Source organism: Columba livia, chromosome 2 (assembly GCF_036013475.1).
Source record: "Columba livia isolate bColLiv1 breed racing homer chromosome 2, bColLiv1.pat.W.v2, whole genome shotgun sequence".
In the NCBI taxonomy this organism is placed as follows: domain Eukaryota; kingdom Metazoa; phylum Chordata; class Aves; order Columbiformes; family Columbidae; genus Columba; species Columba livia.
The window spans coordinates 120,325,393-120,350,564 of record NC_088603.1 but is presented as its reverse complement, the minus strand read 5'-3'; the positions used below and the strand labels follow the sequence as shown (position 1 = coordinate 120,350,564).

The window sequence follows — 25,172 nt, the reverse complement described above, 5'->3', positions numbered from 1 at the left end:
CTTTTAGCTTTCTTAGGATATCGAACATTCTATATAAATAATAAAAAGCTTAGTACAAACTGAAATATCCCAGATATTTCTCAAGTGCTCATTCATTCTGGTAGCTCTTCTACTGGGAAAACAGTAAATTAATTAGCTCTCACTTGTAAACAAAGGGTAAAACTACACTATTTGAACTGTAAACATATCTTTCCTTCTAAAGAGATGAATCTTCGGAAAAACAAATAAGAGTATGTTTATTTTTAACCTATTAATTGCGTAGGATTTGTTTTCATTTCTCCTACTGCTTAGCTAACACACTGCAGCTTTTCCTCCTAGAGAGCCACATGTTTACATGGATTTTGCTTTACTTGCATCAAGTAATATTGAATTCCATCAGCTGAGAAGTCAGCCTTTTGGATATCATCAGTTAAAAAGATGGCAGACCTGGGAGTACATTTGTCATTTAAAAATGATATTAGAAAAATAAACCTTTCTTGCTTTTTACAGGTCTTCGATCTTGTATAAGGATACTTGTTTTTGTTGTTGTTGTTGTTGTTTTTTTTTTATCTGAAAGAGTTTAACATGTAGAAAGCCTCTAAATTTATATCTATAAATTATATTTTACTATAAATCAAGAAAAATTAATGCAGTCACTAGAACTGAAAGACAATGACTGGGGAAAACACAAAGCAGCTTTTCATTGCAATTAGCTTAATGTTTGAACTAATGTTTTACAAAGTCTGAGGGTTTCAGTAACGCTTCTAATGATCCCTGGATTTCATAAATGACAATAACTTTACCATGAAAACATATATAGTCCACCCTGAGATTCAAAAAGAAGTTATCTCACAAAACTTTTCATACCATGTAATATCTTGGTAGCTGGTAATTCTGTTGTATTTCTGCTCTTCAGATTGAAGCAGGGTCTTCAGGAAAAGTAATCAGCAGCAGAGTTCACATACTAATGCACTGATGCATAACTATGGGTAAACAAATAATATACGCTTCTTAACTGTAACATACTAGTAATTTTTCTAAAACGTTATGGAGTTTTTGTCTTTAAAAAAAAAAGTATATATCAGGATAAAGAACCTTTTTTAACTCAACCTAGCAGACATAATTTTGAAACATCTGTATTTCTGAAACACATTAAAAATAAAGCATAGAGAATAAACTATGTAAACTAATACATTTATTTCTAGGAAAAAAATACTAAATTATCATTGTAGTTGTTGATGAAACTTTGCCATTTAAGAAAAGAAAAACTTAAAATGAATGTAAGTCACCAAATAGTAAGAATAAATGCAATTTCTTCAGTAGAACATTTTTTTTACAAAAGGTTGTAAAGAGTATAGCAGCCAATTGTCTTTTTATCACACAAAGCATTCCAGCTCTCCCAGTTTGTAGATGAGTATGTAACTTTAGATCTTCAGACATAAGCATTATAATTACTTGTTTATTTACAAGACAGGGATATGCAGTGACTTAAATCTATTGCTTGGATATCACAAGTCCATTGGGTAATTTTCAAGGTGATTTACAGAACACCGTTACCGAGTAGGATGCACTCTCCTGTTCATCCAGTGTGGTTTTGCTTCCTTGCTGGAATACTGGCACAGCAAATTACTAGCTTATAATAATGTGTATATCAGAAATCTAATATTTGTAAGTACAGTGTTTGCATTTAAGCCCAGTCCTAAAAGTAAAATACTGTTCCCTTCTGCTTCAGTGGACCAGATGGAAAATGTCTCCAATAAAAGGATAAATGACCAGACACATTTATACAAATTATGCACTGAAACTTTGCGAATGTTCTCCTTCTGCTTGTTTTGGAACTCAACAAAACAGTTCGTTGGTCATAGATGGGAAAAGTCCTTGTCTAGCTAAGCCTGAAATGATCTTAACCTTCAGTATCATCTAGGCTGCTCTGCAAACAAAAAGGATTTTGCTGGGATGCAAATGCTAATTGGTCTTGAACAGAGCTCTCTTGACAAGTAGAAAATATATATTCATGAGAAACTATAGAGCAATATTAATTCAAACTCCAATGTTAATACTGACAGTATCTGAGACATAAAACTCTTTAACGCAAACAAAAAAGTGCTTTAAGCAGACTAATGTTTAGTAACTTCTATCAGCAAACTAGAACTTAACCCAAAGCCCGTTTCTGGATATGGGCCCTGCAGCCCCATGTTATGCTGCTGTAAAAGGTTACACAGGTGCTCTGAAATTTGAGCTATCAAAGTCAAGGAGAAAGTTCTCCGGGTTAAAAAAAAAAGAAATAGCTTATGCTTCATGTTGGAAGGAAGCCTTAAAAATGCCTTATATTTCCTACTGCTTTTTTTGACACTTTTTTAGAAGTCAACTGAATATCACAAACACTGTGTAACCCAGTTGGCATGCAGAAAGGTTTGCCTCAGGTCAGCCAAATTTTCTTAATTAAAAACTTCTCCAGAAACTATGAAGAAAGACTAAATATGTATGTGGTAAATTTTCATAAACTTATTGAGAAAAAAAAAAAAAGTTATACTCTCTAGGCAAAAGGTTGGCTTTCAACAAATGTTTTGAATAGTTATTGTTACCACATCATCTTCAGATCTATGATTTATGAATGTGTCGATTTATTTTTGTTTTTGTTTTGTTGAGTTTTTTTTCTTTTTACATTATTTTTTCTTTTTGACAGACAACAGACAGAAGGGAGCTGCTAAGAGTCATTCCAGATTATAGCAAAACCTGAAATAAAGAGAGGTTTAGCCTAACCCACATGGGGAAAAATATGCTGCCCCTATTACTGGTGCCAAGATGAGGAACTGCAGGTCAATGGCAGCAGCTGGAGGGAGTCTAAAAAAGAAGTGAGGGTAAGAGTCACTAGCATGATCAAGGGAGAGATGCCTCTGCATCAACCTGTAAACAAACACTTTAATCACGTCTGCTACTTTGTTAGCACTTGAACAATTTAGAATGAGATACAAAAGACGGTTTTAGCTACCTACTCTTTTATGCGGGTCCTGGATGACTTTAAGCAAAACACCTCTCATCTGAATAACAAGGATAACAACATTTCTCTGTCTCAAAGGGATGATTGAGATAATAAATTAGATGCTCAGATTTTACAGTAATGCATCCCAGTAAGTTAAAAAGAATTTTCAAAACAAAATAATCACATTGACATTATCTTTATACACCTACAATTCAAAAATCTATTTCAATCAATCATAAGCTGTTTGTATCTAAGCAAGGAATTTCTGGATGGTTAACCTGAGAAATGTGAAGAACACTTATCACGAAATACTTCAGCTAGTTGACAGCGGAACAGACAAAGAGGAGACTATCAAATCATTAAATGACCTACACTACAGCTTCTGGTATGCAGTTTTGCAGCTGGAGAAGAAGCAACTGCTAGGATGCTTAGTTTGGTCTCTTCAAAATGTCTACAGTGAGGCCCTGGTTTGAAAAGTGATTATGTAAAAATAGCACTTCCTACTCAGCAGATCTGTTCTTGTGTGCGCTAGTAGGAAGAGGGAAAAAAAAAATCACTGCATGTCTTCACTGCTGAGCCACCTTATCTCTGGGAGAAGAAACTGCATTATACTCCAGTTTATGCAACTTCATCAAATCACCAATTTAAAGCTACAGTGTACCTGAGCAAAACCCATCGTTTCAAAACTGTGCCCTTTGAAATCAGACCTGCATAACCTCATTAACTTCAGCTGAATGGAAATAAATGAAACAAATCCTTCACACTGAAAAAGCCTAATTGGATATCCTCCAGTTTCCTATCATCATCCAGACTAATCAAGCTATTTCTCCCCCAGGAGGAAAATTAAAAGAGAGAGGTGGTGATGATTCTTGTTTTTTTTTTAAAGTATTTGGCAGGTAGTCTCAGAGCATGGAGCCCCCATGTAAGTTTCAAGAGATTACATGAGGACTACAGAAGGCTAATAGTATGATAACAGCTGCTAGCACAGGGATGTAAGCAATGTAAAAACCAGATTCATGCAGTTTGGCCAGCCTGTTGCCAGGGTTGTCAGACTCCTGAGTGATGGAGCAGACTTTGCCACCATCAGCTGCTTCCAAAAAAAATCAATATATCACAACAAATGTTTCTTTTTCAGCCTTTCAAAATAAGTGTTCTTTATCAGTGTGATGTTTTTCTCCAAGAAGAGATGAGGAGGCTCTGGAAAAAAAAAATTATGTATATATATACACATACACAATTCTGAACACTGGAAAATGCATACTTGGTATCTGTTTAGAGATTTGAAAGGATACTTTGATCATTCTTGCCAATTACATACTTGTTTGAAGCAAGTATATTTACATATTTAATATTCAGCCAATCTCCAAAAACTTCTTTGATCAAATACACATACCATTTATCCTCAAACACTGTGCCAAAATCTCATCTCTATATAGCCTAATGTGTGAAGTGACGAATTTGTTTTCAAGTCTTTTACAGAATGCCTTCCATTTTTCACTTCAGATTAAAACACCTACCCTTTTAACAAGTGTATTGCCTCTCCTGAACACTATCTTTAAAGACAAATCATACCAGAATAGTTCCCCTAGGGTTTTGCCTTTTGACATTTCTCTAGTTAAGAAACTCCTGAGAAGGAAAACTAATGGCATTATGCTTGCAGACACAATCCTTTTTAAATAAAGAGAAATGTCTACACATTTCTACTTCCTATCTGTGACACATTCTAGCATGTCATACAGACAGGGCTGCTGAATGACCTTCAATAACTCTCTGGAGCAGTGGACTTAGAAGCTTGAGTAGCCCTCGAACTGCAAGTTCTGTGTGATGGCTTCCATGATCATTCCAAATGAAAAGATTAATTCATAAGTTTGCAGGAAAAAACCACATGGGTTCTGACAGATGTCAGTCTAGCAACAGAGGTTTTGCAACAAAATCTGGACTCAGGTCTGTTACATTAGTTAAACATGAAAAATCCCAGTAGAAAAGTGTCGTATTTTTGTGATGAAATTGGGGTCTTACAAAATACATGCTTTCCAAGCAATGCCTAAGCTTGTAATTCTTTTCTTCTTCTGTACCAAGCTTTCACTTAACTCTCTTCAAAAAACATTCCCAAAACCTACCCAAGAGTGTTTTATTTAACAAAGAAAGAGATGCAAACACAGCATCCACAGCATCTAAATTCCTTTATTATTTGCTTTGAACCTCAGACTGGGGCCTTGGAGACCTTTCAGACACGGTCTACGTGTTTACTGAGAAAGCACTGTTGATCCTGGAATCACAGAATGTCCTGAGTTGGAAGGGACCCACAAGATCAAGTCCAACTTCTGTCCATGCATATGACAACCCCAAAGTTCACACCATGTGTCTGATGGCGTTCTCCACTCTCCTCTTGAACACTGTCAGGCTTGGAGCTGTGACTGCCTCCTTGGGGAGCCTGTTCCAGTGCTCTACCACCCTAATGTCCAACCTAAACCTCCCCTGGCACATCTTCCTGACATTCCCTTGAGTTCTGTCATTGGTCACCAAAAAGAAGAGATCAGCACCTGCCTTCCCCTTGTGAGGAAGCTGTACCTCCACCAGGCTGAAAAAAACAAGTGACTTTAGCTGCCCCTCATAAGGAAAAAGCACTCCTTGTTTACAGTCCTTTAAATTGAAGTACCAGGATAGATCCTGTCAGAGAAAAAAATTAACAAACAAAATAAACAAATGCCCAAATACTATCAGAGGTGCAGTAAGACTTTATTTTCATGTCTTACCAGAACTAATTTAGTATTTTTGTAGAATACTCATTACTGCTGCCACTTTGGGGAGCCAGCGTTTGAGGCTCCGTTCACAAGGAAGTTCAGGTCTATCACACCACAGGAGATGGGGTGCACCCATCAGCAGTACGTCCCTTCGGCAGCACTCCCAACTTGAAGAAATAACTGATTTTGTAAAATTGTTTTCACTGTGTGAGATACAACTGTACTGGCTTATTTAAGCATGGACTGCAGAAATCGCTAACCTATCAGATGTAAAATAGACAGTGAAAATATTAGAGAGAAACAACTATGTAAAAAAATGTTCTTTTGTAGAGTGTAACAATCTTTTCATCCTCACCTGTTAGAAAAAAATTTTAGAGGTTGTAAAGCATTTTTTAACCAATTATTCAAGCAGTAATCAGTAGAACTTACTACAAGGATACAAATAATATTATTAAAAAATGGAGAAAGATGAAATTAAATAGTCTTTAGTAATAAGGTTTTTTTAGGGTTTTCATTCTAAATAACTAGATTTCTCTCTCTCTTTTTTTTTCCCTTTAGTCAGAAGACTCATTTTCTTTGCAAAAATGTTTTTTCTACCTGGGACAAATTTGTAGAAACAGATTTACTGAGAAGAATTCTGACACTTTCCTGGCAACTGGCAGTGATGCCTGATGAAAGTAGCTAAATTTTGCTGTAGAAGATATTTGCAAAAAATCATGTAAACAGCTCTTGAACTCATAGAAATGTCATCCACCTAAAGACAAATCTAAATAGAAATGTCAGGATTGTAATTTTTTACTCACTTCAGGAAACCCATTTGGTATATTGCTTATACATTTTAATATTAAAGTATATTTTCTTTTTCCCACAGAAAAAATACTGAGTTTAAGTGTTGATTCTGATTTTTCTTTTAAAGCTTCCTTAAGTGGATATCTATCATATGATTTCCCCAGGACACTCTTTTGCTTCTAATGACTTCACCTTTAAGTCTCCAAAATCTGGTAAGATCTATTGAAGAATGAAAACAAAACAAAACAAAAGGTGGGTATCCATATCCATTTTGCTCAACTTCCCATAATCAGACACAAGCAAGATAAAGGGCCCAAATAAAAGCAAAGAGCTCTGTCCCTGCATGTCAGGAATTATAGATCACTCCCCTTTGCCTTGAAAAAAATATAAGGCTCGCAGTACAAAAGCTACCAGAGGACATCTCCAGTATTTTGGGGTCTTTACAGTAGCAGGAAACATGTTCTGCTCAGAGGAACCTCACAGTACCACAAGCTGGCCATATCTCCTATATAATCACATTTTCGGCTTTGTTTTGGTGAGTGCTCCAGTCATAAAAAGGAAGTCCACAGGCAATTTGCATACACCAAAGCAGCATGACAGGGACTTTAACTGTGTATACCTGGCAAAAATTCATCTTTAGTGCAATGCTTTTTATACTCCTGTCTTGATACTTCATTTCCTAAATGAACTTTAGAAGCCTCTCATTTAAATTCTCCATGGGTATATAACCTGTTAAAGGTGCTTCAGATGACAACTTAATAAAGGCTGATCTTGTGAAAACGGAACAGAACAAGATGTCAAGAAATTAGAGTACTATTCTTGGTTTTCCTTATTTTTCTTCTAATTCTGATAAATTTGTTTAACCTTGCTGTGCTTCATTGTACTCTCTATAAAATAAGGATAATGACGATACTTGCCTATTCTACAGAGATCTGGAAAGATAATTATCTTTACATTGAAAAGCTATGGGAACAAAAAGTATCATTACTTCAGTGTTATTTAATTGTATTAAAATTATCCTTCAACTTCCATTAAAGCCTTTGGTTTAAATATAAGAAGAGTGGGCAGAAGTAACGAATGCCCTAGTCCTTTATTTTCTCTATGAGTAAAAGTGTTTACTTATATGAATTGATTGGTAGATCCAAGTCCTTTTAGAGAAACAGAGCCAATCTTCTGTCTCACAGAGGAAGAAACCCCACCAAATTCATATCACCCATTTAGTTTAGGTTCTTTCCAGCCATTTTGTAGTGTTTCAGGCCTGGGAGCATTTGCATTTTGCTAGCATTACAATGCTGTTCCAGTAATTACACTATGAAGAAAAATAATCTAAAAATAAGCTAAAGAAGTCAATCTCTTTGGTGAAGATCAATGTCCCAGATGGAAGGAGAAACAACAGTAGAAAGCTGACTGAACATAAATCTCTCTGCAGCAATATAATAAACTTTCCTCAATACAGTGATTACATAATTAAGGTGCTCCAGAGATTTTTAAGACAAATCCAAGGTCTCATTGAAAATTAGTAAAATTAGGAGTAGTGTAACATATGTCCCTCCCTCCTCTGTGCTAACCAATGACTGTGTTTCTGAAAGCAACTCTTGCAAAATGAGAAAAGTTATCAGCAGAAGGATTACTACATCAATATCAGGTCAGAAGCTATTTGATCTATTAAAACGGAGCATTATGATAGCTGAGATGCAATAATAAAACAATATAATGACACTCCCTGTACCCAAAGAATTTACACTGTATCGTTAGGCAGAGGAAGTAACAAAGATTTTGGATGTTACTGACCTTTGCAACAACACCAACTTTGGACGTTACTGATCCCGTTGACCATTACCAAGAAAAAAAAAAAGAAAAAAGTACACAGGAATAACCCTAAGAATATTTAGAAGGCACTTAACCCATCATTGAAGAAGAATATTATTACCAGCATTATTTTTTAATATGTATATTTATATTTAATAAGATTTTATGGCTTCAGATAAAATATAGGTATTGCATAAGTTGGTTTGAGATTTTGGAAACTGGTTATAGCTGTTCAGATTTACACCCTAGCATGCTGGAAGGTTTACACTACATCTCACTAAAAAGGCAATTGGCATTATTATAATGCTGGGTCCTCACCTTTATGTGTTTCCATGTCCTGTCTTTTTTTGTGAAATGAAAAGTATATTTCATCCTCTAACTATGAACGTCTCCAGACATTACAGCTCTTTGTCACAAATCAAGTACTTATTACAGTCTGCACTCTCACTATCTGGCTGTGTTTTGATTCCCAAGTTCTGATTGCAATGAATGGAGTCGTTCTTCTGCAACAGCTAAATTAGTTTTAAAAAGCCACACAAACACTACAACCATATACTCCGTTTATTTCTGTTGCAGAAAACTGATTAGCCTGTGATAACATAAATTAATTCTAATGATTGAAGGGGGTTAGTAAATGAATTAAATGAAAGTTCTGTAGCACTTTTTTCACACTTAATTACCAGAATAAAGAAGAGCTACTGTTATCTTCTGGAATGATCCCTCCTTGCTGCAGGGTAGGAAATTAGAATAAATAAAGGTACTACATTGACTTTATTAATGTCAGTGATGGTAAAGATAGTACCAAATGAAAGGCCATGAAAAAAGCCTCAGGGTCACTTGGCTAGATGATATTTTAACAGCAGGCAGCACGCTCACATTACACATCAAAGTGAAGCTACCCTGACAGTCAGGGTCTAAAGGGTCCAAATGTTCTAAGCAAAAAAATGCAAAGAAATTTTTAAGGATCTGGGAAAAAGTTGGATTGAACAATGTCTAAAGCTGTTTGTGTGTCATAACAGAAAAAAACCTAAACTAGAATCCAAGAAAGTGTGCCATTTGTAAAATTATTCAGAACAGCTCTTAGATGCCTATGATGCATCTTTCATTGTATCTTTCTAAAATCTGTTTCTAGTGAATTATTCCAGAAAATAAGATGCTTCTACCCTCTTCTTGTTGGGAGTTGAGGTTCAGAAATTACTGCAGTTCCTTTTTCTTTTATATTCCTAAATAACATTCTGGAGATCCTGGCAACATTAAATATATGAAGAGCTATGCAGTAGCCTTCATACAGTTTTTTTTTAATGTTAAAAGATGCATACAAAGTTGAGTGTGATTAAATAGCCCTAGCTGTGTGGGCTTTTTGTTTGTTTGTTTGTTTTATATATTTACTTTTAATATATTTGTGTAATGTTACCCTTTAGACAGATGTGTATGAAGAAAACCCATGAATCCAGTTGTATATCAAATAATTTCACGTGTCATACATGTTTTAGCTACGTGCTAAAAGCATGTAAGTAACTTCCATGCTGGGTAGCTTGTGGTAGCTTCTACTGCACCAGAGACTTGAAACCCCTTGGATGCTGTTCTTTTCATAGGTATTAATCACTACCTTTGTCTTCATTATGGGTTCAAGTTTGCTATTTTATGCCAAAAATACAAGTGGCTTTATTCAGGTGAATTAAATTACACTGAGAAAAAGTATCAGTTACTTTCTTATAGAAAGGAAAGTTCTTGAGCTTCATCTCCCATTCTGCAGTACAAGCCTTCTTTCTAGAGAACAAATGTTAAATCAGCAGGGCACTGCAATTACTGACTACTTCAAAGCCAAAGTAAGATTTAAGCGCAAACCTTGTTCATTGATCTAAGTTGATGCTGGCACAATCTAAATACGCATGTTTACCTGCCACAGATAGATTTGTCTGTAATCTAGAGTATGCTTCGAGTTCTATCTTTTCAATAGGAAATGGTTATGTTAAGCACTGAAACACCTAAAAAATAGCTAGATACGGACTTCAAAAACAGGAAAGTAAACACAAATAATTAGTGGGCATTCTCTAATATTGTTGTCTACACATTGTAAAACATTTTCACGATTGCATCTTCTGACTGATCATATCCCAGAATATACAAAGAAAAAGCAGAGCAAGTCAATGAAACACAATTCATTTATCGGTGGAGGAAAAAGATGTTTGTATTGTCCTCGAATTTTTGCCTGCTTGAGTAGAGGGGTGGTAAGTCATACAGAGGCAAACTTAACATATAACCTAAATAATTGCATTATTCTTCTTTAATACAATGAGATTTTAATTGTTCCAGGATCAGACTCCCTCATTGCTGTAATGTATAGCATAATGCTGACAGAATACATTTATACTTTTCTATCTCAGAGTCTGATGACGACTGTCATGCTACTAAAAGGCTCAACATACAAGAAGAAATGGCACATAGACCTACCCTCACAGTTGCATGTAGTCCCATTGATTTCAGGCTATTATTTTACTTGAGATGTTGCAGACTTTAGCAGAGTAATTTTCACACTATATAAAAAACAATTAAATAAATCTGCCTCTCTCATACCTGAGTTTTCTTCAATGGATTTTTTTTTCCTTTCATGTAACTGCATGAAAAAATGGAAAGAAATTGAGTAAAACAGTTAAAGGCATTCAATCTCTATGAAAATACAGAGCTGTTTTGTTGCCAACTGTTTGATTATTTGTGTTTTTTTTATTTCTTTGGGTTAGTAGAAAATTGAGAACTACCAGGTATCAGGATGAAACAATCTTTCAGATTATTTAAAGGGTTGAGACTTAGGAACTTATTCATACCTTCTGGAGTATAAAATGCTCAGTCCTGTAGTTGCATGCAAGAACAAGTTGGCTTTAATAACATCTTCCACTATTACCAATATGTAGCAAGGGGAAAACATTGACCTTCGGCATTTACTCAAGACAACACAAGAACTGGTCTGCTTACTTGACCTAGTCTCGCACAGTAAGATACATGCATCAGGCCAAATAGAACAAATGAGAAATATCACACGCCTGTTTCTTATCACAACATTTAGCCATATAATTTCTACAAGAGACCTAATGCCTACCTAAGGTAATCTGAAAAAATCAGAAACTTTTTAACTTGATGTACTTTAAACATGACTAATCAGTATAATCTTAATCTGGATATTATACTCTGCACTCACGTATTTACTGCGAAGTTTGGCCTGCCAATTTATGTCATGAAAGAGCTCCATTTGGGCTTTATCAGTTGAAAAACTTCATGTCAGTACTGAGTGCTGTAATGGCCCTGATGAGCTCCCCACCTGAGACCTCCACTCACAACCCCTGCCTATGGCCCCAGAAGACCCATTTAGCCTCGGGTTGCTGTATGCTGTAGGTGTACCTCCCATTCTCATTCCTGCATTGTTTGGATTTCCTGGATTCAACTTAGATCTGGCTTGTTGCCTTGCTTTTGCCTTATGATCCCTGGACTGTTCATAGATTTGTTGCCACTCTGCTTTGTTTATCCAGCTCAGGTACTATTGGACTGTGCCCTGGCAATTAGGACACCGCTCATCCTGTGCTGTGGCTGCTCCCAGCTCCTGGTTTGCCTTTAACCTTAGAGTCCTGCTCTTGCTGCTCCCTGGTACTCTGCGGCCGCTATTCCTTTGAAAAGTTAATATCTCTTAGAAGTGAGGCACCTGAAAGCATTCAGTATATCACACAAATAGGTATGCATGGAGGAGCCCAAGTCTATCACTCTCAGTATTGGCATACTTCACTTACAAGATTTGTCTTTGCTATCTTTTTGCTTTCTTTTCCTTCTTTAGCCACTCCTGCTTTTCGGAACCTTTCCAAAATGGGCTAGTGACACTTCCTCCATGATGCAGATACTAGGGTCTAGCTGTGCTCCAATCTATATGGCTTTGTATGAGAACAGCTGAAGGCAGAAAGTATATTGCAGTTAGTAGTAGCAGAAACAGCTGCAGAAGAGGCCAGAGAGATTTGTGTAGTCAAAATGGAAAACAAACAAACAAACTTGAGCTTTGTTTTGCACTACTCTCATTAGCTATTTTCTGCAACTTTCTGTAACATCTCAGGCCCCAGTTTCTTGTCATACCGTTTTTTGTCTCTCTCATCCTTTGTTTCCTGCCTCTTCCTTGTACCCATCTTCTTTCATTCACTCTTCACTTAATCTCCTACCTACCTTTACATGCCATAAAATTGTGAAACTAACCCAATGCTTGCTACTTGCACATAGCTCACTAATATGCATATTGTTCCATTCAATTAACTGATTTCAGGTTATCTTACCTAGCTAAGGTCTCATAATTTTTTACTTTCTCACCACTGTTCCAAGAGATGGAGGAATAAAATGGAGGAGACTATTCAGGCCATTTAATTTCTTCTACTTTTTACCTAAAGATGTGATGTATAACCACAGATACAGGATTCTAGGAAAGCACTCTAACTAAATGGTTGACAACAGATCTGTTCCAGAGATCCTTTACATCTCACCTAACAATCCCATTTCATATAACTTACTAAATAATGCTCTCCTCAGACACAGTTATGAAGTTTCACTTTTACTGCCCCAGCCATCTGCACATACAGTAAAGCCTTAATAATAGTCAACTACATCATCCAAAAAGCAAAAAAACAAGAAAAAAAAAGTGTAAAACCTCTGCCAAATTAGGAGAAAAATATCAATTGTTTTTTTTTTTTTTGGAAAGCATCAAGAGTTTGGAGGAGGCTAAAAGAAAAGATTATGTTCTGTTAGAAGACCTTTAAAAAGTAATCTCATGCTCAATATAAATCTAAAATTTTTGGTAAGTTCTGTTGGACCTAATATATTCTTTCTCTGTTTCTCATAAAACTTACTTAAAATATATAATATTATATGTTATGAACTTTAAAAAATACTACATTAATTTTAGTGATCTCTATGCAAGAAATTATTGTTTCCTTGTGTTTTTTGGTACCCTGTTGGTAAAGGATGGATTTATACGCTGTAAAAGACAACTAAATTAATATCTATAACAACTCAATCCAACTGATTAAGAGATTTAAATTCTCATAAGAAAAAAAAAAATCACATAAAGTTAACCTTCTCACTTTTCCAAAACGTTATATGTGTTAGAAATGAAACTAGAGACATTTGGATTTTTGACATATTTACAAGATGCAGATAGCTTTCATCATCTTTCCTACTTAAAGATAGAAACAGCATGTAAGAAACAGATACCTAATAGATTATCACTCTAAGTAAATGGTTAGTCTTAAAAGCCTCTGAAATTATTGCACATAGTTCAGCTGACTATGAGTAAGAGGACCAATGTTAGTGTATTATTAGCCCATAAGCAGAAGAGACACTCTATAAGTTAAATGTCAATTCATATAAATTAAATTACATATTGTTCCATGTCTAATTAACAAAATCAGGCAAAATTGCAGGCAAATTGCCAACACATATTAATTTCAGAATTTTTTTTTCCTATTATTTAAGATTCAAAATACAGTAACTTCCTTTCAATATGACTCATTCAAGGGAAGCTCATAGACTGTTTGGCTTCAAACTATTACTCATGGTGGCATATAACTTTTCTCAGTTCGAAGCACTGTGTTGCTTCTAAAAAAAGGGCATTATAAATTTAGCAAAACACCCTATTGATTTAAGAAAAAGATGACATAAGAGTCTGTTGTTGACTCACTGTCAACTACAGCCAGAGACAAATCAACATATTTCCATGGAAAACATCTTATGCTTACATTTTACAATCAATGAGTAGGACAGAGGTGATAACATATGATACTTTCTGAGGGCACATTCATTTTGTATCCTAATGTACCTCAAAATACAAGTGGTTGAAACAAGAAACACTGAAGGAAGACATTTATTTTCCTGTCATGGAAAAAAGAAAGTTATGAAAGCAGGTATCCATAACCTTTTGAAAAAGAAGAATTGCTTAATATACCCTATTTTTCGTAAAATATCATTACAGATTAACAGGTTGTTTCTATACATGAAATCTAAAAGACACATACTTGTCTTGGTACCGAATTCTAAAATATTTTTTAACATTTGATTGCACAACTAGATTTAACAGTACATCAAACATTATCTAGATGTGATCAGTTTGCTACGTTTATGAAAAACATTTGGTTATACACTTATTAGTGACTACAGGCCACTGGAACCCTTCCATCGCTACTATCTCAGGCTTGTTCTTAAAAGAAGAAACAAGACATGAAGGCACAAGCACTAAATTGGAAAAGTAATCTGAAGAAGGCCAGAGAGCTCATCTTGAGACATATCCTTGAGGCTACAGATTCCATTTAATTTTTCATTTTATTTCAGTAATTTTCATCTTTAAGATAAAAATATATACATTATTTTTTTTTTTCTAGCATGTGCTTTCAATGTTTTAAAGTATGAACTGAGCATAGCTTATGTTCTGGCAGCTAAAAATCATACTTCTGTCTCTGTGCCATCCTTTGCCTGCAGCCAGGAGCATCCCCAACATGACTGCTCCAGGGAGCCTGAGAGTGCTAACACCACCCTAGCAGAGGAGTTCATGGCAAGGGAAAAAAGCCTCCTGCTCTCTCCTAACCAGACCTATGCAGCTATATCACTTTTGGTAATTATCACTGCTATTCCTGATTACTCAGGCCAACAAAAGAAGAACTTTCTGCTACTACTGTATCACATTTCCTCTGATAAAGCAGATAAGAGCTGCAATCACTTAAATAGGGCAAGAACAGTGGGATGCATGGACAGATTACAGCCATACCAAACAAATGTATGTGACTCAAACCCTAACACATTTTATGCGTGCTTCAGAGAAGCATGATCATGATCCACAGCATGTGTAGCGCTGTTCAATTGCTTAATGCAATTCATGTCTGAGAAGAGCGTATTTAAAAATCTACAGCAAAGAAAATCTCTATTTCTAAAAATTATAAATGTCTTAGCAAGGTTACAGTACCACTTGCCTCTCTGAAGGGGGTGGGAGAGGAACAGAGCGTGCAGTTCTAAAAGAAAATTAAAGTCTTAAAGACTAGTAGGAGTACTCTATGAAGTAACCTGACATATAGACACAGCCTGGAATAAATGATGATTTACTCCTTTTAAAGATGCCTTTTTTTTCAACTAGCTCTGAAGCTTTTGGGAAACATTATTCTGATCTAAAGCTTGATCAAAATACAATCACTTTTATTTATCACAGTTATGCTGGGTTTGTTTACCCAAATTGCCAAAAATGAAGAGATGCTAGAGCTTGCATATGTAGATCTTACCAGTCTCACAGGTGAAATCTTTCAAGTTTCACCTGTCAAAGAAACACTATACAAATGTGACTAAACTACTTCCAGAGCCAAGCCACACCTGAAAGTAAAGCAGCTGCATAGCTGGTTTCAGAGGTCCACATCAACAGCCTACAGAGCCAGCTTGTTGTTTTGCTGTTCATCAGAAGTGTGGGTTCTGATGTGATACCTGACTGTGTAGTCAGACTAGCCCACTACAGCTTAACTGTGAGTGGATTGATGCTGTCCGTGAACTAAACGGACTCAGCTTGGGTTTGGCACTCTGGAGGGTTGTGAATGCTACTTACTATAAATCTTTGGAAACGGCACGATGGCTGCTGGAGTACAGATGAGGGCCATACAAGGTACACTCCAATATCTGAGAGCAAAAAATGCAAAAATAAGGCATTTTAAAAGTATTATAGGCAGGCCAACATTAAGGGTAAAAGAAACTCTTTTCCAGCAGTTATTTCATTCCTTTTCCCTTTGTGCTACCTATAATTTTCTCAGTAGCACAGTATTTTTAGCTCTGAGACTAGATGCTAATGTGGGAAGACCAAGTCTGCAAGACAGGAGAAAGCCACTGCAGCACTTTTCCATTTTGAAGTTCTCTTCCTGATGCAGGCTATGCCTATGCTGACATATGATACAGTGTGAAGCAGGTGCTCACTGTATCCAGTTCCCTGAAGTGATATTTACAGGAGGGAGCAGAGGACACTATCTGAAAACTGTAACTGCTACTTATACAGCACCTACTTTTTGTGTTCTACACCTGTAAAACTGGCCTATCAAAGCTTGTCAAGAAAGAAAGACAACCAAAAATGAAGGAAAAGGAAGAAGGCAATGAAGGAAAAAAAAAAAAAGACAAAGAAAGAGCTCAATGTATATACTGTATGAAGGCAAGAATATCAGGTAGGCATCAATATAAAAAGGCATACAAAATACACACAGAATCATAGAATGTCCTCAGTTAGAAGGAACCCCCAGGGATCGTCGAGTCCAACTCCTGTTCCTGCATAGGACAACCCCACAGTTCACACCATGTGTTTGAGGGCATTGTCCAGTCTCTTCTTGAACACTGTCAGGCTTGAAGCCGTGACTGCCTCCCTGGGGAGCCTGTTCCAGTGCTCCACCACCCTCTGGGTGAAGAACCTTTTCCTTATGTCCAACTTGAACCTCCCCTGGCACATCTTCCTGCCATTCCCTCGGGTTCTGTCATTGGTCACTACAGAGAAGAGTTTAGTGCCTACTCTTCCTCCTCCCCTTGTGAGGAAGCTGTGCACCACAATGAGACCTCCTCCAGGCTGAACAAACCAAGTGACTTTATTCACTCCTCATACGGCTTCCTCTCCAAACCCTTCAGCAACTTTGTGGCCCTCTTCTGGACATTCTTCAGTAGCCTAGTATCTTTTTTATACTGTGGCACCCAGAACTGTACACGGTGCTCCAGGTGAGGCCTCACCAGTGCAGAGAAGAGTGCCTGGCTGGCAATGCTGTGTTTGATGCACCTCAGGACGCTGCTGGCTCATGTTCAACTTGCCATTGACCAGAACCCCCAGATCCCCCTCCGCAGAGCTGCTTTCCAGCATTTTGTCCCCCAGTCTGTATGTACAGCCAAGGTTGCCGTGGCCCAGGTGCAAAATCCGGCACTTGCTCTTGTTGAACTTCATGTGGTTGGTGATTGCCAAGTTTTCCAATTTGTCCAGATCCCTCTGCAGGGCCTCTCTGCCCTCAAGAGTGCCAACAGATCTTCCCAATCAGGTGTCATCAGCAAACTAACTAAGCAATCCCTCAAGTCCTGAGTCTAAGTCATTTATAAAGACACCGAAGAGTGCCAGCCCTAAGGTAGATCCCTGCAGAACCCCACTTGTCATCAGCCCGACATAACCCCATTTACTAGAACCCTAGTCATAGTAACCCTAGTCACAGAATCCTAGACACAGTAAATCAAATGTAATTTTAAAATGTTTGATAATTAAAGATGAAACAGAAGAGTAGAATGAGATTAGACTGGGGGAAAGAAGTCTAACAAATGTGGAAACTAGAAAAAAAAAATTGTTTCATGTAGAACAAATGAGAAACAGGTTGTTACACAAAGAATCACCAAAAGTTGTAACTTTTAAACATAAATTAAAAGTATATGAGCATTAAGTGCATTCTCAGTATGAAGACTTTTTTTTATTATTTTGTGGAATAGATGGAAAGTAGCAGCTTCTGTGATCCATATTAGTCTAATCCCTGGACTAAGAATAAGTTCAGAAAGCAAAGGTTTCTTCTCATCCAACTAATGGCTGCTCTTGGCTTAACTCTTTGTTTACTTCTTCAGCTGAAGGTCTTCAGCTCCAACACTTTTAGTTTCTAATGACTGTGCTACATTGTTCATGTATTATCCCTGTGATGAGAATAACAAAACAGAAACAGCATCTACCATTAACTCTGAAAACTCTGGTGCTACCATCTTTTTGAGGACAACTTTTTGTTCCTACGTCATTAGCATAAAAAAAGATGATGGAAATTTTCAATAAGGAAGAACATATGAAAAAGAAAACGTGCCCAAATTATGCACATCTCAAGTTTAAAATAATGTGACAACATCAAGACGCAGAAGTTACATACTGCAAGAGAAAATATGAACCTTACTTCTGGTTTGACAGTGGATAACAGGAGTTAGAGCAGATTTGGAGAATCATACATGCTTGAGTAGAATTTTCTGCTAGACTGGAATGCTGAAGTTTCTCTTCAGCTCTGAGAGAAGATGGCAGAATGACCTTCCTAATTGTATGTCCATGTCCACTGTAAATGGAAAAAAAAGGTATCAGTTCAAGCACATAACATGATAACTTACAAGGTAAAAAGCTATCTGAAAATTTGTCTTAAAAATAAATGAGCCAAATAGGGCCATAACTTCTGTCCGGGGTGAATACTGATTAAGTTCACCTTATCTGACAGGTAATGAGTATGTGTCAGTCATGCATGAGAAGATCTAGGACGTGATGGAAAGAGGGAATGAGAAACCTTCATACATCCAATAGGCAGGTAATTATAAACACTTATTATATCTATCTAAAAATTCTTAATAGAAAAAAAAATCAACACTCAAAGCCAGCAGAAATTATTTAAGTTTACTATCTGAGGGTAAGGCATATTTCAATGTAAAAATGGAATTTGTTTCTCCTACATTTCTCTCATGCAAAGGTGCACCATATACAGCAGTAACAGTATGGTAATTTGTAGGACTATTTGAATCCCTCAGTACTACTAACAAAAGACAAAATATTTCTTAGTGATAGCCTAGCAGAAACTCTCTCCCTTGTGTTGCCAATTATCTTCACCTCAGATGTTCCCACCTACGACCATTGCATGCTGCAGGTATTAACTAATTCTGGCCCCCAGAGAGTCATGCTCACTCCTGGCCTCTTACCAGCTACATTTTTGAGTACTCCATTTCTCAGGGTTTTAACTTAGAAATCCTGTTCCACCAGTACTCAAACTTTGGCTAAAGCTCAAAACTTTATGCCTCAGCTGCATTTCACAAAACTCTGAATGCTTAAAGTACTCCAGATTAAATTATCATTGTAAATATCACCAAGTTACCTAAATTGCTGATTTTATTGTAGCATCCGCTCTAGATCTTCAGGTTTTCACACCCAGTAGTGTGAAACCCATAAACACTATACTTTTTGCCTGATCATTTGGTGAATAAGAACTCACTGTTCCACAAGTGTGAATATCATTCATTCTCTGATACTGATCTCTGGTGTTTCTCATTCCTTTCCTTAATGGAAAACTGATGAGCCAAGCTGCTGCAAGTCCTGACACCTACGTACTTCTAATTCTTCAAAACACCGGCAACAGCCTGCTTTCCCCACTGGCTCCCTAGATCTCACACCGTTCCTCCAGCCCCCATTGACAAACCAAACCTGAGACAATGCCTTAGAAACCTCATTTAAGACCATGCCTCAGAATGACCCATGACTCTTGACCACCTCAGGCTTCACCAGCCTGCACCAAGGCCTCAGGCTGTCCCGACCTTCACATGCTCCTGCCTCTTCTCTTCCACAGTCGTTCTTCCTTTACCAAATTCCTCTCTGAGCCTTCCCCGGGATCTCTTCCTCCCTGTAGCTTTTCAAACTGTCTGATCACTCAGAGCATCAGCAACATCAAAGCCTGAAGTCTCTTCTCTCGCAGAGGGTGTTGCCACTTTCTGAGTCCCCGTGTGAGAGGCCCGACAGAAGCGGGATATGAGAAGATGTCGCCTCCCTCCCCACCTTGTCCCTGCTTGTCAGGGATGGGCGAACACACCATACGAGGCCTGGTGAAAGCAGCGTAATTACGGATGGGCGACGACCACCTTCCTGTAACTTTTAAAAAACTGGGCCTGAGAACTGCGTGACCCCCTTCGCCCTCCGGCGCTGCTGCTGCTCCTCCCCCCGCGGCCGGCCCCTACCCCCCTCCTGCAACTCGGGGGTTTGCTTCGCCCGCCCATTCCTCCAGGGCGAGAGCCTGGTCCTATTTTCTTTCCACAACATCACACGGGAGACGAGCAGCCACCTGCCACGGGCGGCCCGGGCCAGGCCCAGGACGGGGTGCGCAGCTTAGTGGGGGAGGGGGGAGCCTATGGCCGTGCGCCACCGCGAGGACAAGCAACCCCACGTCCCCAAGCGACTGGTGACGAGACCCGTAAATGCCGGCCTCCCATTGGCTCCTGTGCTGGCAAAGCGCTGCCAATCGCAGCACGGAACGGAGCAGCTCGCCTTTCCCCCCTCCCCCTTTCCAGCCGCCCCGTGGCGCGGAGGGGGTTCGGCCGCCTGCGGAGGCAGGGTCACGTGACCTTCTGTTTACATCCTCTCAGCTGTTGGGGCCCCTCCTCCCCTCGCCGTCTCTCACCAACACAAACGGCGGCGGCAGGGACCCGCCGACCCCTCAGACGTGTGGGCCCGGGGAGGACAGCTCAAGGGGTACGCCGGCCCTCTGCTTGCGCCGGTTGCCGCTCTCTCGGCGATCGCCCCGCTGCGCCTTGCGCGGGCGACCGGAGCGCTATCCCACCTGCCTTTTACCCCAGGCGGGTCTCACCACAGCCCCCCCGCGAAGGGTTCGGGGCCCGCTGCAGAACGGGTGAGTGTCCCGCCGGGTAGGGGGGTTGGGGGGAAGGGGGTTGGGAAGAAGGAGGCTGGGGGTGGGGTGAGCATAATTGCGCTCCTCGGGTGCGCCATGGAGCACGGAGGCTGCCGTTTGACAGCCGGGACCGTGAGTTGCGGCGGGAGTGAGAGGGAAACACGCTCCCCCTGCCCTGCTTTCCCCTCGCCCCTGCCGGGCGCTCCGGTTCCATTGTCCGTTGGCCCCGCGCGCAGGCGCGCGCCCTTTTGCGGTGGGGGGGGGGGAGGGGGGGGAGGGAAGGTTGTTTTCGCGCAGCTGGGACGGGGCTCGGTGCCGCTCGCGTCTGCGGGGTGGGGAGGGACGGGGAGAGTGTGTGTACGCCCTCGACAGCCCGATCCTCCCCCCTCCACCCCCCGCGTCTTTTCTCTGCCTGCGCAATAAATAATTTCTGGCCCAAAAAGAGGTGGAAGGAGTGGCTGATGTAGCTGGCGCTGGCCGGGGGCAGGTGTGAGGGGACGGGGATAGGAGAGAAGGTTCCAGCCCTGAGATCTGGGCGAGGGGAGTTAGAGGCAAGGTGAGGGCAGCACTCGTCCCCCGCAGCGCCCTGCCTCCTCCCCGTCACGGCTGGTGTTTTGCCTTTGAGGAAGAACTGCGAGGACGGGAGCTTAAGGTTGTGTTTGATTTTGTTTGACTGTTGTCCTTACAACCTCAGGTTCTTGTGCGGGCTGCGTCTTCCAGGGCGAGACGTTTTAGAGGAGGGAGTGTGAGGCAACGTTTTCTTTCAATATGTAACTATGAGCTAAGGAAGGGTATTTCTTCTGTCGGGAAAGTGGTTCAGCAGCAGCGAAGGGAAAATACTTTGTTTGCATAATTTAAGCTTGCAAAATGGTCGATAACTTTGCTTTCCGCTCCGTGAGCCCCGGCGGGCAAGCGGTGGCAGGAGAGAGTGAGCGTTACGGGCGGCAGCCGCTGCCCCCCGCCTCGCCATAAACGCACATTTTGTCTCTGTTTATGTTGTGGTGTCTGTTTTGGCTGGGAGCAGCGTAAGGGGAGGAGCAGGAACTCGCTCCGGGGCATCCACCTCCTCCCCGCTCTGTTTTCTTTGTTGTTATCTCTTCGGGGGAGGCGTCGTGGGGTCACGGCTGCCTGTAGCTGAGCTGCGGTCTGCTGTTAATGTGATTCCTCTTCGGCCCCAACCCTTCTGTGCATGGTTCAGATCTTGTCTTTCCTCCGTCGTCGCCCTCCCCCCCGCCGCCCTGCTTCGGCAGTTGTCAGCGACTCACAGTGAAGTTGGAGGAAGGGGAAGGGAGGGTAGAGGGGGAAGGAATCTTGGCATTTATTTGATACGCAGTCAGCAGCCTGGGCGTGCTTTGTACAGCTCTGTCATCTTTGACAGCAAAAGGGGAAAAAACCAAAACTCCTATGGTGGAAGGGGAGTGGGGGGATGTGTGTGTGTTCCAGTGGTGGAAGGGGGCTGTTTTTGTCGTGGAAAATGAAGGAAAACATCTTTAGGGTCTGCATGAGAGAAGACATATGGAAGTACTGAACTGCTGCAGTGTGTGAAGAATGCTCGTGTCCTTGCAGTATTTACCACTGCACATGTAGCTACTTTTCTCCTAGTGGGTGTTTTTTACTCTCATCAACTAAAAGTCAAGCACAGTCGAATTGCAGGCTTTTAGCAAGGAAGTAAGGTTACTTCTGATAATGAGCAGTAAACTTTGAGACGCACACAAAGACACAGGTAAGAGTAGTCAGCACTTCAGTGAATTAATGATGATACCCATCCTTCTTGCCCTCTGTATTACAGAGAATGCTTTTAAGGTGCAAGATGCAAGAAATCTGATGCTTGAAGTTAGTAAATTATGAGAATGTATAGTGAGAATGCCTTTGTAACCATCATTCATTATTTTTGCAAATGAATCATAATATGTGTGATACATTTTTTTTTCCCCTGCAGGACCCTTACCTTAGTCTGAGCACTGGGCTCCCCATCTCTGGAAGGAATCATCAGGCTTGGATAAATGGAGCTGTCTTCTGCAGAACTCCTGCCTGATTTGTTGGGAAAGTTTGAAAAATATTTTGGATGTGTAGGTGGACCAATGTGTGAAAGTTCTGTTGGTATTTCAACTGACTTTGTGTGAATAAATATAATGATAGGAATGTAAGGAGTATGTGAGGTCAGAGAGCCACAATGAGGGCTTTGGAGATGGACACGTAGCCAGATGTCCTTTACAACAGTCAGCGTCCCTCAGAAATGCAAGGAAAAACAATTGGATGTTGTTGGGAGGTCTGCAATGGGGAGAATATCATGAAATCACAGAAACAGACCAGACAGCCCTGGATGGCCAAATTTTATCACTGAGTCTGAGCAGGATTAGATTCCTTCCCTGCATAATCTCCCATATTCACTCCTGAATTCTTGGAAAAAACTTTTGCATTTCCTAATTGGCTTTTTCTCTGGGTTTTCTTCATCGAGTCTCAGACCTTGTGTTGTGACTTGCTTTAGATATGTGACCAGCCTGTTTCAATTTTGCAGTACTTTATTTATGAATTTATGAAGTCTTGCTGTTTTTATAGTCCTAATCTTGGCAGTTTGGTGATTTTTATTGCTCAGTTTTATGTTTGCATATCAGCAGCTACCCCAAGGTGCAGCAACTCCTTTTGAAGAGGCTTCTGCCTAATAGGAGACTAAGAGCGGAACCTGACTGATAGACATGTATTGTTGTTTTCTATGTCTGTGCTGGACCATACCAGTGCAGTCACTTGACTGTGTTTCAAAAAACTTGAAGTGCAGTTGCTTTGAGATGGTAAGCATGTATTCTGAAGCTGAAGGTAGGCTTAGGCATGATGGCAGTGCAGGTGGAAGTCCCTAAAGAGAATGTTGTCTGTGACAGTTTTCTAGGCAGAAGAAGAATCAGTAACATGAAGTTCAGATATGAAGTTCCTACCTCAAGACATGGTTAGTAATTTTTGTTTTTTGTTTTTTCTCAAAACTCAATATAGGCAAGATAGTCTTTCCATGCAGTGTTCCAGAAAGGTTTAAGCAGGGAGTTGTAAGAGTTCCCCAAAACAAAAGCAATTCTGAAATAGGCAGTGTGGGGATACTCATCCCAGTCTTCAGTGCATGATGAGAAACACCTGAGAATACAGTAATTGTTTCTGGATGAGAAGTGTCTTTACATGCACCTGTTCTTTTCATTTCTTGCTTTGTTCCCATTGTCAGCAGGAATGTCACAGAGATCTGCTATTTTACGCTGCTGAACTGAAAATGATTCTCTGTAGCTGATCATTAATAAGCTCTCTGTGTAAGAAAAGTGCCTTGAAGTCTGCAGCACTTGGCACTCTTGAATGCAAACATCATTGAATATTATCTCATTTATTTTACCTACTTGGAATGTAAATTCCTCAAAGTGAAAGTGTGAAGAATATATGCGCCGTCTTGTTTTGCAAATGAATTATCACGTATGCGACTGGCTTAAGGCACTCTAGGAATCTTCCCGTAGGGTCAGAAGCTGATTTGTATGCTTCATCTTCTCTAACAGACGAGTGTGAGTTTTTTGGATGGAGAATTCTTTTAATGTATCTGCTTCACAGAAGTGTGACCATGCTGTTCCACTTCTTTTATGGAGTTCTAGGGAGTAGTTTATATTAAATATTATGGATATAATTACATTAAAACATCAGGCAATAACTGCTGTGCTCCAGTTCCTTTGGGAACTATTTGTTTGCACTAGAGGAGAGCCCTTAGACCTGCTTAATGCAAGCTCTTAATGCAGTTGCTGTTGCTGTGTTAAGAAGGTTGGGCTGGACTTCTGGGCCTTGAAGAAAGGGTAGGTGTTGTAGCAGCTTAGGATGCTGAATGTAATTTTTTACAGGACTGAAAGATAAGGTGACTGCCATTCAGAATAGTAGTGTTAGTTCTCTGACCTTTTTGTCCTGATACATCATGCCAACTTCATGTTTCAGAGTTAGTGTTACTACTGCAAGGTTGGCAGGGATATTAACCCAAGGAGCTTGAAATCTTGGTGAATGTATGTATGTGGATTCTTGTTAAATGTATTCCTGATCAGAAGCTTATTAGAAACCTTGAAAGAAAGAAGTAAAATAAAAGTAAACTGGAAGTAAAGATGTCCTTGAAATATGGCAGCCCTAAGAAGCTTACTTCTGGAAGCAAAAAAAATTAGAAATTTTATATAGAGAGCAACTGCGGTGTCTGTCAGTTGTACTTTGTGTCTGCAGTTTGTATGTGGCTTGTTTCTCAACAAATTTTATCAGCCCTTTGAATTGAAACACGGAAATACAAATTGCCCTTCATAGTGTGGAAAAAACCCCACTGATTAAAAGTCATCATAGAGCAGTTTAAAAAATAAAACAAACAAACAAAAAAAACGACAACCAAAACCCCCTAAATACTACAGCCCTAAAATAGTTTGGAGGTGACATCAGGAGTCACCATGGTAACTCTCAGGCTACAGA

The 25,172-nt window shown here is 39.6% G+C and overlaps 1 protein-coding gene and 1 long non-coding RNA gene across 8 annotated transcripts in view; one reads left to right on the top strand and one right to left on the bottom strand.

Moving 5' to 3' along the window:
* Positions 1-20,298, bottom strand: part of LOC110360881 (uncharacterized) — a 28,079-nt gene extending 7,781 nt beyond the window's left edge. For 2 of the 5 annotated variants that reach the window (XR_010470562.1, XR_010470565.1), the window contains exons 1-3: positions 19,194-20,298; positions 18,240-18,392; positions 847-15,978 (exon numbers count right to left, since the gene is read on the bottom strand). This is a non-coding gene — a long non-coding RNA (uncharacterized LOC110360881). The remainder of the gene's footprint in view (positions 1-846; positions 15,979-18,239; positions 18,393-19,193) is intronic. The other 3 variants (XR_010470563.1, XR_010470564.1, XR_010470566.1) reach the window with 3 other exon arrangements.
* Positions 20,299-20,379: 81 nt separating this feature from the next.
* The window catches only part of PCMTD1 (protein-L-isoaspartate (D-aspartate) O-methyltransferase domain containing 1), a 41,292-nt gene continuing 36,499 nt past the window's right edge, over positions 20,380-25,172 (top strand). The window contains exon 1 of one of the 3 annotated variants that reach the window (XM_005505454.3): positions 20,380-20,714. The gene's annotated coding sequence lies outside the window, so the exon portion shown is untranslated. Of the gene's footprint in view, positions 20,715-21,144; positions 21,367-25,172 lie in introns of those variants that run through there. The other 2 variants (XM_065053529.1, XM_005505455.3) reach the window with 2 other exon arrangements.